Source organism: Chinchilla lanigera, unplaced genomic scaffold (genome assembly GCF_000276665.1).
Source record: "Chinchilla lanigera isolate Chin_1 unplaced genomic scaffold, ChiLan1.0 scaffold00042, whole genome shotgun sequence".
In the NCBI taxonomy this organism is placed as follows: domain Eukaryota; kingdom Metazoa; phylum Chordata; class Mammalia; order Rodentia; family Chinchillidae; genus Chinchilla; species Chinchilla lanigera.
This window is the reverse complement of record NW_004955443.1, coordinates 14,858,819-14,873,361: the sequence shown is the minus strand read 5'-3', so window position 1 is coordinate 14,873,361 and position 14,543 is coordinate 14,858,819. Positions and strand designations below refer to the sequence as shown.

The 14,543-nt window shown below is 34.9% G+C and overlaps 1 protein-coding gene across 6 annotated transcripts in view; it reads left to right on the top strand.

Annotated features, from left to right (window-relative positions):
- Pcdh7 (protocadherin 7) overlaps nt 1-14,543 on the top strand; it is a 394,384-nt gene that overhangs the window by 287,016 nt on the left and 92,825 nt on the right. The window lies entirely within an intron of this gene.

Here is a 14,543-nt window from a genome sequence, read left to right as displayed (position 1 = left end):
CGGAAAAATAATATTTTACTTTGCCACTTTCCTTCAAACTTATTTATGAGATAATTTCCTCAGATAAGTGCTGAGATTCTAATTTAAACTTTTTATGATTCTGACATGACTTATTTCAATTACATATTTAATTACTTTTATCACATTTCATGATTATTTTAATTACATATAAGTAGTATGCAATATCTCTACATGGAAAACTAGCTTTATTGCTCAACTTCCATAAGAATCAAGATTAAATGTATAGTTACTTATTTCAGTTTCAATTAACTTTTTAAAAACTTGACTTGCCTTAGTAAAATTATTTGTTTATAATTATCTGCATGTGTCATGCTATGATTAAACAACTGCTTAAGATCAGAGACATGTTTTTATCAGATGGTATGCCCTTCTTAAAAGGTTTGGGCTCTAATTAAAGCATTATACACATATAAATTACATATAATGTCACATATCAACTGAATCCTCATATGATCCACATTCACTTTCAACAATTCAAGTTAGTCATGTATATATATACACATATATATGATTTTAGATACTTAAAAATTTATTTTGACTTGAAATTAAGAGATCAGAATTTTGCCACGACATAATGTTTTTTCTTAGAATCTATTCAGCACAGAGTAACAAATAAGAAATATATTTTGTCTGGTGACTGTTTCCTGTCAAGACTTTTAATTGTTAGTTAGGTGATAATGTATGCTTTTCCTTTATAATTCCACTTACCTGTCTTCAGTTGAAGGTTATGTTTGGAAAGGATGTACAGTGAACTTAATTCTTGGTATACTGGAAGCACTCAGAAAATATTTACAGAATGAGTAATTGTAAAATAATATTCCAATTTATTGAAGTGTACACTGGTCCAAAACATAAAACACAAACAAAACACAAATAGCAACATTTATTACTGCTCTTATGTATTATGTGAAACAAAGAAAAAACCCATAGAAATGTTCGTCAATTTGTTCAAAAGTTGTAGACGTCACAGATTATAACTTATGAGAACATGAAACATTAATGGGTCTATGAGCAGCAGTACTGAATTAAGAAATGTCTGACATTATACTTTCTATAGATTTGCTGAGAAAAATGTTCAAGTAGTATTTTAATACATTTTACAATACTTAAAAATATTGGGAGAAAAGTGAGTGGGTGTGAGAAGAAATATCAGGAAAGTCCGTTTTGCTGCAGAATTTCTCCTCCATGCTACTTCTAGTTTTCTCAGGTTATACAACTGCAGTCTGCCCTCACCACTTCAAATCCCTTCAAAACTAGCATTCAAAAAATAATTAAAGATATTAAAATAAATGTTCTCTATTTTCATTTGCCATGTTCGCTTACTTGGATAATCCACTGGATAATCACAGAAATGAACCAAATTGTATTCTTTTTCCTACTTTTTCATCCAATCCTTTGTTCCCACTCTGTGTTTCCTAAAGTTTTTCCATCTTCTTTCATCTTCAGTTGCTACTTTTCCTGTAGCTTTGTTTATTTTATATGTTAAAAATATCCAAATCAAGTTGGGTGTGTTGGGGCATATCTGAATTTCTGATATTCAGGCCGGAGGTTGTTGGATGTTGGAGGCCTGCCTGAGCTACACAGTAAGTTCAAGGCCAGGCTGAAATATCTAGACTAACTGTCTCAAAGCACACCAAAAAATCTAATTTAAAAACATAATTCATTCTTTGTTGGTCTGATATTCCTTGCCAGATCTATTTCTCAGTACTCAATCACATTCCCTTTGTCCTTCTGTTCCTTCCACTCTTCCCCAGTAGAAATGGGCCTCATCTTCAAAGGTGCACTTAACATTTACAGCATTTTCTGTAAGAATACTTTGCAGGAAGCATAGCCTCAAGCTCTAAGCCAAGTTACCTAACTAAAAATGGACGTTGTCTTTCATTATCAACGATATCTTTTAACAATAATGGTGAGATAAATAGCAATCATGCTATAAAATGTTCAGGTATTTCATTTTCATATTTTAAGTAGTATTAATATAAACCATGATACCTATTTTAAATAAAAGACGCATATTTTAAGTGGAGATAATCAAAGCCTAGCTGCTCAGTAAGTACCTTGTAGTCATAGTCATAAGTGAAATAAACCAGATTCACATGTGTAAACATCCTATTGGTTCCGTAGTGTAAGAAACTGAAAGAGTAAAGCAGATCCAAAAGGTACAATAGACATAGAGCTCAAAAGGAAAGAACAACTGGGATGTGGGAAATGAGCAAAGACGGAAAGGGCAAAAAGATATGTATATATACACAAGATAGCTAAGATAATTGTACTACTAATTTCTTTAGATCATTGAAAGGAACAGTTAATGCTCATATTGTTTGATCAATTTTGCACCTCTGTATCTGGTAACATGAGCAACTACTTTGAAGACAACAATATGAAATATAATACCCATTGTTAATTTCCTATCAACTTTTTTGTTTAAGAGCAGAATATATTTATTGAGGGAAGGAAAGCTTCTGTCTGAGAGAGGGACAGAGGGGGCCTGAGTATGTTGCCAATGAACCTGTCTATTCCAGGGATTTTTATATTGAAAAACCACAAGGTGAGGCAGGTCCCAGGTGGAAAACATGGGAACTCGCTGGGTGGGCCTGTGGTGGGACAAAAGTATGGTCAACCAGTAAGACTACAAGTATAATTGTTCAAGTAAAATTGATTAAATTTGTGTCAAATGGGGGAGCGAGTCCCATAGCAAGCAGGCATGAATATAGAATAGGGGCTTTAGTTAGCAAAACTAAACAGGGTTTAGTTAGCAATTCGGGGTTGAGTTAGCAGTTCTTCCTGGCTTCTTCGGGATGATTGCTACCTATTTAGAATATCAGTCCCTGATGTCTACCCCTAGGGGAGTATGTAGGCACATTTGTTTTATCTTCTGTCTTGAGGTCTGGCCCACAGCAGCAGTGCCTGTCTTTCCGGAGGTTGCAAGGTGTCTTGTGTTCCACACTGACTCCTTCCAGCACCTAGCCCTGTCTGACTGCCTGCAATATTATAGAGAGATAGAAATATCATCTTGTTTTGAAATTTTTCAAAATTTTTATCTCTCTTTAAAATAAACAACAAGTTGCCATAATCTAGGTTTCATTTACCTCCTACTAATACTATTGCAGAATTTTTATAGAACTGTAAAAATCTATCCTGATTTCCCTGCCCTAGCTTTCACATTTATTCTGTGATCTCACCATCTGCTTCACTGAAACGGCACACTTAGAGGGCAGGGAGGATATCTCATCTGTGAGATGCTGTACGCAAGTTTGGAATCTCTGTCAGCATTTAAAAAATAATAGAACTTCAAATACGGTTGATTTAAGTCTTTCCAGTCAGCAGTTAGTTTTGGTGTCATGAATCACTCTTTCAAATGATAATTTACACCTGTTACCTTTATCCACAGGTTGGGAAATACTTGCACCTTAAATAATTATACCCTTGTGACCTGAGACAATGTATCCTCAACCCTGACAAAGGGAAAATGAGGCATTAGAGAATCAACACATTTTTTCTAATATTTCAAAGTTGGTTTTTTGTTTTTTTTTTTTTTTTGAGAAGAAATTTACAATTCAGGTCACTTTTCATGGAATGATTGATGAGGTTCTTCAGGAACCGTGTCTCTCAAGGCAGAAGACATGGTAAAGACATCCCTTTCAGTAACAGATGCACTTGTCCGCAGTGTATTCTGTAGTAACAATTTGATATGACCACAGAGAGCATCTATACTTCTTAATAACATTTGTGATCTCTGCTTCGGCAGTAGCTGATGTCATCTTCAGAACCAAAGAGCAGGTGGCATGCAAATTATTTTGAGGTGAGCATGACATTAAACTATAATTTCCCCAAATGCTGGTGCTGCCGTGTAATTAAGGTACAACTAAGTGACAAGTATCTGACATCAGGTAATCATTTAATAGAGGAAAATGGAGGCAGGTCATTATTTTAAAGTGTGTTTTCTTTATAGTTCCTTGAGGATGTGAAAGGATTTTCTTGGCATTCAAATGATCTCAAAATGTTTGTGTAATTACTTCTTGGCAGGTATAATAAAATGTTTATGATAGTGATAAGTGTTTCCGTGGCAGGCGTCATTAGATGTTCATAAGAAATGTAAGTGGACTTTCCCCTTTGATTTTTTCACTGTCAGAAAATACGTTATCTGGATTTCTATGCTACTTGTACATTGGAAGTTAGACAAAAACTTAAGTACTAGCTTTATTAAAGTATGGTAAATGTGCACATTGTTTTTATTATTTCAGTCAAAGTAATACCTTAATCTGTATTTTGCTCAGTATTACTCTTTTTCTCTGAACATAAAGCATAAGAAGTTATTATTATTCAGATATATAGAAAATAGAAGATCTTATCTTCAAAAGACAGATAATGATATTTTAAAATGCATGTGCAGGAAATGAAGAAGATTGAGATATAGAGTAAACCATGTATTGATTATTTTTTTCATATTTCTATAAAATCTGTTAGGTACATAGTAATTCACCTTACTAGTAGCACTTTTTATTTTCTAGTAAATGTACAGTAGCCAAGACTTTTAAAATTCCATACTTTAACATTATCTATACATTGCATATCCTCCTCTGCATTTTGAATTAACTTTATTGTACCCTTAATTTTGTCACTTGTTGCCATAACTCACCTTGCCCCAACTGCGTGTTCTGTTCTCTGTCCATGGAAACTTTCACATTTTCCTGGAAGTCAGTATTTTTCATCTTTATGTTGAGAATGAGAATGTAACTGCTGTAAATTTGATGTGAAATTCCTTTAAAGCCTTAAACACTTGCTCCCATGGCTGATGGTATTAGGTGGTAATGGAATTGTTGTCAAGCCAGGGTTAGTGCAAGGCCATTGTGTCCTGCAGAAAGGTACTGCAGGAAGGCAGCCCGACTTTTTTTTCCTGGTCATGACCTGTGTGATTTTTGCTCTATGATTCCTTCCACCCTTAATACGGGCCCCAAAAATGATGCATCATGTGCTAGAACCACCCAAACTGAGACAGAATGGACCATTTTTCTCTCTAAATTGATTATCCCAAGCAGTTTGTGGTAGTGACATGAAGCTTACACAGTAACCTCACAGTTGTTTGTGTCTTATCTTAAATAAAAATATGACACATTTCACTGAATTATCAGCATCTCATAAATAAGCAGTAACCATTTCCTAGAAGTATTATTATTATTTATATCCTTCAGCATTTGTCTTAGAAATGACACGTTTTTCTGAAAGGAGATTTTCCTGGACCCACTGCATGTATTCAAACTTCTAATCACAGTTCTGTTTTTATGTTATTCTGAAGACACTGTAATGAGCACTAAAGGAAGACAGTTATTCCTCTCCATGTTTCCAATGATTCTGATACTATAGAGCCCCTGAATGTTGGTCAAGTAGCTAAGTGAAGAAATGCTCTGGAAAATATATGAGTCACTGGGTTCACATAACCTTATACTGAATGTGACCTTTGTTTCTCACTTGTTGCTTCATTTCTAGAAGGAGGTTGGAGAGTGCACTATAGAGAATATTTAGCTCTTGTTTCCCCCACTCCTTCCCTACTAGGGACCAGGATTTGCAGTATGAATTTTTGCTTTAAATCCTACAAACTCAAATGCACTCTAGTATGATACCATAGGGACAGAGGGAGACATTGTTTCCAGTAGACACGTACAGGGTAAATGTTTCTTGACCGGTGATAAGCCTGCCTTGCCCAAGGAAAATGACAATACTCAGAATTCATGCAGGCGAGTAGATGGATTCAAGAAGTCCCTGCAGCAGATGGTCAGAGCCCAGGCCAACCCTTCAGAGAGCAAACCTGACCTGCACTTCTAGAAGTGCAGCCAAAGCAGAGATGTAGTTGTAGAAAATAAATTACAGGATGTGGAAGATAGGTGTTCTCAAAGGTTTAGCCAACTACTTTGTTTGGGAGGAGAGTACATAGGAAACTGTGTGATGATGAGTCCTTCGTTTTAGTTCACAATTTGAGGGAAATTTATCAGGTCCAGAGGAACTTGGGCATATCCTTCTTTTTATTTCTGGTAAAGAATATGAGTATTATATATGCATAGTTTCTAACGTTTTTATTAAAAAGTTGTTATAATTATTATTGCATTACCCATGATAAACCCAAAAAATCGTTAACACATACTATTAGGACTATAAAGTAAGGGTTTAAAGCAACAAACATTACTTCTTCCTCATTAGGTAAAAGTATAAATATAAGCAAAATAAGTTAAAGTGGGCTGGAGGATTATTTGAGGGAAAATAAATTATTATATAGAAAAATCATAATTGTTTCATATTTTTCACAAATAAGTTATGTATACATGTAATCATATCTAGTGTATCTTTCTGCTATTTGTTTGTTTCATTTACCAGAAATTTTAGCTGGAGACAAGTCCATGTTGAGGTGGGCAGCTGTGGTTCATGGATTTTTAGCTTTATATAGGATTTATTGAAGGAATGTATGAGAGTTTATTCCCTGACTCTTCCATTGATAAGTGTAGAATTATTTCGTTTTTTGTTTTAACAGTTTACCCTCCGACAGATAGTCTTATGTAGTACCCTATGTTTTTTATGTTTTAAAATTTTAGTTCATTACAGATATGCTGTTAAACATGGAATGAGCCACTGAAATCCTCCAAGTTGATGACTTCTTTCTGAAATGTAGGATGATAGTAAATTAACACATCGATTATTGACAAGAGTAAAATAGACAACATACACAAGTGGTAAGGTGAAATAAGTCAGTCACAGAAGTTCAAATATCATATGATTTCTCTTCCATGAGGAACTCAAAATATCAAATAAAGAGCAAATTGGAAGCAAATAATAGCAAATAGATATATTGCAAATGCAAAGGGGATCAAGAGATGGAAGAACCAGGGAAAGAGAAGAAAAGAAAGAGGTAAAAGAAGAATTGAGATGTGTTATATACATGCACCAACTCTTCACAAGGAATGTAGTAATTACATGCTACAATTGTTACCAATAAAATGAAAAAACAGGGAGAAAAAGAATAACACCTGCCCATAAGTTCAAAGCAAATACTAGCTATCATTATTAGTATTACTCAAAAGGGATAAAACCATTTCATTGACCCTACGGATCAGAAGATCTGAAGTTTATAACCATTGTTCAATGCACAAAATCACAAATTCAGTGTGACATTTTCCTTTGGTATTTTTAATTCATTGTATTTCTATGAAATTGTAAGGACATTTGAGTGCTCATTACAACTCCCTGTACCTTTACAAGTGAAAATTAGTGCTAATCAGAGCCTTTCTCTGCAACAAGAGAAAGCATGTCTTGATAGACATGTTGTAGACAAGAGTCTGTTGCACACAGTTCAGAGTTTTGATGTGTCTCTTTGACAATACTCAAATATAACTTCCAGTAACCTCTGCTCATTGGCTGTTATTCTTATCTCTGGAACAGTATGAAAGGGTTTCTCGACTGCACACATTGTAACTTTCTAGAGGAGTAGTTGAATGGCCTATTTTTCCCCAGATGGTTTGTTGGTATCTGTATGTAGGCACACTTTATAACTGAAAATAAAATTCAGCCACATGTCCTCTGCAGGATGGTACAGTAAAAGGAGGGTACAGTAAAAGCAAGAGTCAGATGATTATATCTTCTCAACCTGATAGTTAAGTTTTATTTGTTCTAGTAGTCAGAACTGATACAATTTGCTAAGGTGGTGTTCCTGTCATGTATGATCTGAACTCAGATTAAAATAATGAGCTTAGTTATAAGCTGCCATTCAGAAATGAGGTCTGTGGTTATATACACTGCTTTCTGTACTGGGACAGCAAATATCTAAGAATGAAACTTTGCTTGTTTATAAATCAACTTTATTGAGATAATTTGCATGATTAACCTTCAGTGACATGCAAAAGCTTTTCAATGTGTATATTAGTGAATTTGAACATTTATATATACCAATATGAACCTCACTGTAATCAATGTATTAAATATTTCAGCTCAGAAGGTTCTTTGTCTCTCTTTGCAGTCCTTTCTTCCACTGTTGTCCATTCTTAACTGACCCTGCTAGGAAATCACTGCTGTGATTTTTATTGCCACCTTTTAGTTTGACATATTCTAGAGCTCCATGAAAATAGAAATGGCCTTATCAGAAGTTTCCTATCTGATTTCTTGTGCTCAATATAATGAGCAAGATATTCATGAAAAAAGGCTGTTTTTCTCAATTTATTTTTATAATGGAATTATATTCACTTAAAATTTGTACATGTACACTGATTTAAATCACTTTATTTTAAAATGATACATTCAGTTGGTTGGAATAAATTATTTCTCTTGAGTACATAAAGAATATCCACCAGTAATTAAAAACTGGACCATTTCTAGAGTTTTGGCTAGATGAGCTAAATAAAAATTAAGCAAAAATGTAGTCACTCCGTAATCCATTATGTCATTCTTTACTCATTATATCATGTACAATTCTTTCAAAGTTTAGTAATGTTCTTACAACATGAAGCATCTGAGTGAAAAATGCTCAGGTGTTAAAGGCAGTTTTCCCATATAAATGCCCTCTTGTGTATTTATTTGTTCATATGGGAACTAAAACCACATTAAGAAAAAATATAAATTATATGCCACTTTGTAAGTAAAAGAATTTTCCCTAAGTCAGCATTTATTTCCAATGTGTATTGAGAGAATACCCGAATCAGAAAAGCATATCAGGATACAGAGCTGGGGACAGAAGGTGGAAAAAATTACTTAACATTCTGGGAAAGGAAATGTTCAAGGAGTTTTGGTAATACTTATTTTTATTAACAGGGCTTCCATTTACAGTCTTTATCATTAAATTTCTATAGTGCTAAATCAATTTAGAACAATGGATTTGCAGGGATTTGGTTTTGTGTTTGCTCAGCTGTTTATGCAACTCTTTAGCATGAAATTCCACCACTAAGTGCTCCTGAAAGACAGTGCAGTAGATATTTTCATCTGAAATGTGCTTCTTCTCAAAAGAATGACTTAATGCATGGTGCCATAAATACACTATTAGAATTTTTTACTTGGTATTTGTTATTTTGGTGATGTTTTGTGAGTGATGAGCATGTCTTCCCAGAACCCTGGTACAGTATAGATGCTGAATAGTCTCCAAAGGCCTGTTGGCTGAAGGCTTGGCTTCCAGAGTGGCACTACTGGATGGCCTGGTAGACCTTGAGGTATGAGGCCTAATGGAAGACCCTTAGGTGGTTTTGGGTTTGCTCCATTGAAAAGGATTGGGGACCTTGCTGATGTCTTGGTCTCCACTTCTACTCTCTGTGTCACTGTATAAACAGTTCACTCTACTATCCATTCCTACCACAATGGGTCAAATTTGACAGAGGCCCAAAGCAGTGGCAGCTAAATCTTGGACTGGAACCTCAATGACCACAATAACCTTTTTTTCATGGTAAATTACTTTCTAGAGACATTTCATTATAGTGACAGAAAGCTGACTAATCTCACTGGCTTAATGTACATTTGTTGTTCACTTTTCTTCACCTTGCAGTCTTTTCCTGGGTGCACTTTCACGAATGCTATACTTGTTAAACATGTTGGAATCCAGCTAATTGTCATTGCTGCGATTTGCAAAATCACAAGTGAAAATCAAATCATGGACTCTTGATTGCTGAAAGCAGTGGAATTATAGTCAAAGTCTTGGCAGAGTAAGGAGAAAGAGTGCAAGTAAAATTTGGCTCCAATCTAATGCTGAACACTCCTACAGTGCAGGAATTGCCCTGAGCAGCCTATTGCTTCAGTTGGCATCACTTTGCTGGTTATTCACTCACATTTTCTTTGGGTCAGGGCAATTTCCGATCAGACACGTTGTTTCAATTTTCCATTGTCACTTTTTAGTTTAATCAATGTTTCCTCATGTTGAAGAGGCAGAAATGATACCACATGAATTAGGCTAATCTTACAAAGATAATGCTGTGCTACAAAAACACATTTTAATCTTTCTAAAAATCAAAAAATGCTTTCTCAATGGCATAAAGCCAATGAAGAATTATTTTTTTAAAAAAATAAATCCTTCTCTTCATGGAGTTGCGTATCTTTTTCTTCAAGAGAGTCATGTGCAGCAGGGGACAAATGGTAGCAGTGAGTAGGAAAGTTAATCACAAAGGTAATCATGTGAATCCAGGCGGCGTTCCCTCTGCAACGAACGACTAGTGTTTCTGATCGACAGAGTATTCAGTGAGCTCGTGTTCAGTGAGGTAGGGCACTCACGTTTCCATCAGCCGGATGTGCAGCCTTGCTCTGTAATGTAGAAATGCAAAGCAGTCATTCTTAGCATTTGAATATGTGTTTTTCAAAAGTCGGTTTTTATTGATAGGTTTCTTTCAAGTGATTGTCTTTTTCTGTCTTCCTTATTTCCTAGGTAAAATGAAAAGATAACAAGGCTTAAAAATGCTTTCCCTAGTAATCATCACATTGTTAGAATAATGGCAATGAGCCAGTTATTTTTGTTACGAAGACTAATCATTTCTTGTGCCCAATAGAAGTTTCCAATCTACTTTTTATCTTGTAGGCTGAATTGATGATTGTTAGTTATATGAACATGAAGACTGATTTTTTAATGAATAGCACTTCATTTTTGTAATCATTCGTGAGAAACACTATATGTGTGTATGTATGCATATTAAACGTACGGATAGTTTATATGGGTACCTTCAAGTGAAGAGAAATTTGTAAATTAACTCCCAGCTTATTTTTGGAGGGGCACTGCACTAAGCACTAAGGAAGGATCATAATATACAGCTGCTAGCCTCAAGAAATGTGTTCAGGGATAGAAAACAGCACAACATAGCTTGGTTCACAGTAAAGTATAATGATGACAGTAAGGCCATAGAGAAACCCCTGATATTCACTGATGGATGACATCAGAAAGGGGATCTCTTTCAGCAAAATAATGCACTTAATAACATCACTGCAATTGAGAGTTACCCCTACTGTTTCCATGTGATGGGATTAAAGCTGTTTTCATAGAGTAATTGGCAGGCACCTCCAGAAAAAAGAAAGAAAGAAAAAGGAAAAATTAAAACAAAAGAAAAAAGAAGGTGTTCATATATTGACATTGAAGAAGAGCATTCTAGTAGTAAGATGTATTGGAAGAAGCAATCAATGGTGGCAAAAGAAGGAAAAAACCACTGAATTTGCGTAAACCAGTGTTATAATCTGAATGAGCACAGGGTAGGCAAAATACTGCAATGATAAAAATTGGGCCAGATTATTCAAAGTCTTGAATGTAAGATTAAGACAACTGAACTTTATACAATGACAAGTTATTTTACGTTCTTCAGTTTTAGAAAGAGTAATCTTACAACAGTCTATAGAATAGGCTGGAATTAAACAGTAAGCAGAAGGCTGTGCAAAATCAATTATAATATTCCATAAAGAAGATATCAGGGTATGAAACAGTTGAAGAATAGCAGAATTCAAGTGAGGTTGCATAGAAAAATATAATAAAGAAATAGAATATACATTTATACCAGCCAATTTGATGAAAAGCACAAATTAAAGAAAATGACAGGATCGAATGGTTACACATTGAAACACTGAAAGTACAGGAGCTGAAGGATGACTTGCTGTGGCACGGTGATATGTATAACTTTGGGTTTTAACAAAAAAAAAAGAACAAAGGAGGCCAAAATATTGTCATCTATCTCAGTATTTTTCAGATGGTAAAGGAGAAAGAGGCTGGACTTGTTAGTGCACGCCTATAATCCCAGCACCCTAGGAGGCTGAGGCAAGAGGTCCTGGAGTTCAAGCTCGGGCTGAGCATACCTAGACCCTGTGTCAAAATAAACAATTTCAAAGAGGGCTGGGAACTAGCTCAGTGCAGAGTCTCTGGGTGTTATCCCAGTGGGGGGTTTTGAGGGGATGAGGATATTGAACTTACAAAATAGATTACTGCACAACTGCAAGACAACTGCTATAGCATGGTAAAAGCATGAATGAAAGTGTGTCACCAGTCTATAAGTTCTTCAATTTATGAAAACTTTTGAAAAATCAGGCACAGCCAAGAGAAATTAATAAAGAAACAGAGTTTGTTAAAATCACACATGATACAACTGCAGTCTGCTCCGTAGCAAAGCAGTTCCCCATAGTAAGGCAGTAACAGTGTTTGCGCATGTACAAGGAGTGCAGCAGTGACAGTGTCCATCCATGAGCATGAAGCAATCAGCAAGTGCACATGTGCGATTTTCCACTTGGCAATGTTTTGTGCCTACAGGTGTGTAGTTCCCCTTTGGACATCTTTACAAATGTAAATGAGTTTCTATTACTTTCTGTCAGGTCTGTGGGGCAAAAGCCATACTGTTTTGACTTAATCATAAGATAAAGTGAAGTATGGTGACACTATCAGTCTTGAAACCTTTCCTTTTTGAGTTCAGAGCAGGGGGCTAAGGTTGGTGTAATGATTGTTTCCCTCCAGAGGAATAGGTTTTCTTTCCTTGTAGGAGCCGTCATACCTTCATCAGCGGCCATCATGATGAGCCTTATGTCTCCTGCATTATACAGAGCTTAAAACTGACTGCAGGATGAGACAGTGGAGATTTTAAGACATAGTTTATATTTCTCTAATAATGCTCAAAAGGGAAGATGACACCTTGAGATATAACTCATAGGTGAAAGTGCCACTCTGTTTAGTAGACAATTTCTGCCTATCTTAAAATAAACAAGTAAGCAAATAATACTGGTGCCTGTAATTGAGACAAAATAATAAGAAGATTTATGGAATTTAATAGATGCCATATTTGGGAGGTTAGTAAGGAATTAACAGGTTTGTGCAAACGACCAAGTTCTCAAGATTAACAAAGAGGAATTCAGAATATTTATACAAGTCTGGGCAGAGAAAAGGCAAATATCTAGCTCTATGGGTATATAGTTTAACACTGTATCACTACCATTTTTTTTTCATTCATATATTGCTAATTTTGCACTCCATATTTGTATAAAAATAAGGAATTGTAACAGTGTAGTGTAGGACCTTTTCCTTTACATTTTCTTTTAACATATGAGCATTGGCATTAAAAATGAGCAGGACATGCTCTTTAGATGTTATATTTTGTTAATTAATGTTGGATTATCTTTCATGCACTAAGGTGCCAAACAGTCTCCCTATTGTTGTATTTAACCTAGATTTAAAAGTCCTAATAATTGTTTGGTATATGTTAGGTAATAATTTACATCCATATTTTTAAACTATGGGGTTATTTCTAATTACTAAGTAATAAAACAAAGGAAAAGTATATGAATATTGTTAGTAATATAATTTGACATTTTAATAAACAGTTATAAATAATATCAAGTTAATTAGTTGTTTCTATTTAGGAAACTTGGAGTAGTTTTGTCGGAAAATAAGTATAAGATGCAGTATAGCTCTTTTTTGCTTTTGGAGGATGGGAAAAATATTAATCAGTTTCTCTGAATTTAAACACAAATAGCAGAAACAGTGATTTTTTTTCTTTTTTTTTTTTGAGGGGGAGCTTGCATTTCTCAGCCTCAGGTTTAATTTCCAGCTACTGAAACTTGGAAAGTCTATCCTTAGCATTTTATTTTAATTTATTTCATTTCATTTTACTTTTGCCTTCACCTCTTTTATAGTTTTTTTCTGTGTCCTAGAGTAACTAAGTATAACCAGTTCGTTTTTTCAAAAAATAAGCCTATTTGTAAATAAATGACTTGCAATTTCAAGGCATTCTATAAATTTACTCTATTACAGAGATGACACACAGGAATTACTGTGGCTTCAGGAAGGAAAATCTATTTGCTTTAGAGTTTGTTTTCCTGCTTTTGTAATTTCTGATACTTCAGGTGAAATCTATGAATGTCTCCCTTTCTGAGAAAGACAGAAAAGCTACATTCTTCTCCACCTTTCTCTCTCTCCTCTTTGCACATTTTTTACTACTCCAAGGTTGTTTCATGAGACTCGTATTTCTACCCAAATCATCCGTAATATCGTTTTAGAAAAGAATTGCACACATTTCTTGTGTGTGTGTGTGTGTGTGTGTGTGCGCGCGTGCGCATGTATGCTGTGACCTCAGAGGATGGTAGGGAATACCACATAAACATTACTTTAAGGAGTATAAAAGTTCAGGAGTTTCACAAAACACCCAAACTGGCAATGTATTCTTTTCTGTTAGAAATTATAACAAGATAAGCTTATGTCAGGCTGATGAGAAGGAGGTTATTTAGAATCTTTTATGAAGAACAACTCCTGTTTTGCTATCATTCAGTACAGATATATGTTACTAAAATATTTTATTTATTTATTTATTTATTTATTTTTTGGTTTTTCTCCGGTACCGGGAACCGAACTCACGACCTTGCGCTTGCCAGGCAGGCGCTTTTGCCGCTGAGCTAAATCCCCAGCCCCTAATAAAATATTTTAAAATAAAATTTGCAGTACAAGACCACAATTCTTTCTATATGTTCAGTTATTGTAACATGTCTTTTCAATATTTAGGAAAGCAAAACTACTCCAGCTGTATCTTTGCATTAATTTTGTAGTAAATATT